The sequence below is a fragment of the Priapulus caudatus genome, unplaced genomic scaffold, assembly GCF_000485595.1.
Source record: "Priapulus caudatus unplaced genomic scaffold, Priapulus_caudatus-5.0.1 Scaffold1636, whole genome shotgun sequence".
NCBI classification, from domain to species: domain Eukaryota; kingdom Metazoa; phylum Priapulida; class Priapulimorpha; order Priapulimorphida; family Priapulidae; genus Priapulus; species Priapulus caudatus.
Genome location: NW_014578697.1, coordinates 46,558 through 48,469, shown reverse-complemented (window position 1 = coordinate 48,469; position 1,912 = coordinate 46,558).

Here is a 1,912-nt window from a genome sequence, read left to right as displayed (position 1 = left end):
CAGGGGGGGTCCGGACCCCGTGGACCCTCCCACTGTACACGCCCCTGGGAACTGTAGACTGATACCGTGTGCTCTTGCACTAACGGGTGGAGTCCAGGGGGTAGATTCATGATTCATCAAGCTGCGTACGCAAAATATTTTGCGTAAATCTTGTCGACGTTGCTTAGTTGCGATTCATCAACACAGCTATTTAGTAAATTTTCGTATGATTTCGCGTACGCAAGCGCAGGCCCGTAGCCAGCTTTCTATTGGGGGGAGGGGGTTCGTTTTTCAATGTTGGCAATTTGCTCGGCAGGGGCGTGTACAGGGGAGGGGGTCACGGGAGTCCGGACCCCCCTTGCTCGCGAAAAAAACGCATCTGACGGGGTGTAATTTTAAAAAATTTCTGGGGGATGGCCCCCAAGACCCCCCCTTTCGCGTCCTCGCAACTACGGGTTACGGCTAGACCCCCCTGGTACAAATCCTGTACACGCCCCTGCCGAGCAAATTGCCAACATTGAAAAACGAACCCCTCCCCCCAATAGAAAGCTGGCTACGGGCCTGCGCTTGCGTACGCGAAATCATACGAAAATTTACTAAATAGCTGTGTTGATGAATCGCAACTAAGCAACGTCGATCACAAGATTTACGCAAAATATTTTGCGTACGCAGCTTGATGAATCATGAATCTACCCCCTGGACTCCACCCGTCAGTGCAAGAGCACACGGTATCAGTCTACAGTTCCCAGGGGCGTGTACAGTGGGTGGTCCAGGGGGTCCGGACCCCCCCTGCTCGCGCAGAAAACGCATCTAAGGGGGTCTAATTTCAAAAATTTCCTGGGGGAGAGCCCCCCAGACCCCCCCCTTCGCGTGCTCCTGTACACGCCCCTGGTTTCACCCCCCTCAGAAAATACCCTGGCGCCGCCTCTGACTCAGCATAGATTTATTTAATAAATAATATATTAGACATTATTATGATAGGGTCCGGTTTCCAGTTCGGCCCGCTAGCAACCAGTTTGAACGTATGAGAATGGCCGAAGAAAATTATCTTGGCAGTTAACGGTGGGTGGCGAACGCGCGAGCGCCATTTTCGTGTACAATTAGCATACGCGGAACCCGTAAGATATAGGCCGAAGGTATTTATCTTGGCTCGCAACGGCGACGAGCGACGCGAGCGTCAGTTCACGTATATTAGCATAGGGAAAATTACTGCGGGATGCTGCGACCAACGTGAAAATTCTTAATCACAATTCACAATCAAAGTAAAAGGATTTGCAATGCGCACCAACTGTCCGGCGTCCACGCTTTGTTTTAAATGCGCAACATCGGCCTTAGAACATTTACTTTAGGCGCTATGTTGCCGAGGTGGCGATGTCGCAACCGCTATATCTTAGGGTAGGAATAGAAATGAGGCCGGCAATGAAGTAGCCCCAACGAAGTAGTAAGGTCAGAATTTGCGATGTGCACCACCTGCTTGGCCACCACGCTCTCTTTTGCGTGCTCAACATCGTCTCTACGTCATTTACTTTGGGCGCTACGTCGCCGAGGTGCCGACGTCACGGGAACTCGCGAGGACACGGCGGAGCCTGAAGTTACAGAGAACAAGGTGTCGCTCATCAACCAGTGCGTGCACGCACATGGCGCAGGTGACTGTGGGGCGGAACTAGCGAGAGTAGAGAGGTGTGTCGTACGTCAACGAAAGCTTCAGTTTGACATGGCTGAGATCAAAGTGGAACGGAACTAAAGAGAAAGAGAGAGAGAAAGAGATAGGAGAACGTACTAATATGATGGTTTCAGTGTGATATGGTACGTGGTTCAGAACGAGGTGAGACGAAACTAGAGAGAGAAAAGCGGTGCAGCGAAAGCTTCACTGTGAGATTTTATCAGAGATATCAACCTGGAATCTGTGTGTTGGATTTAATAAAGCGTGGTC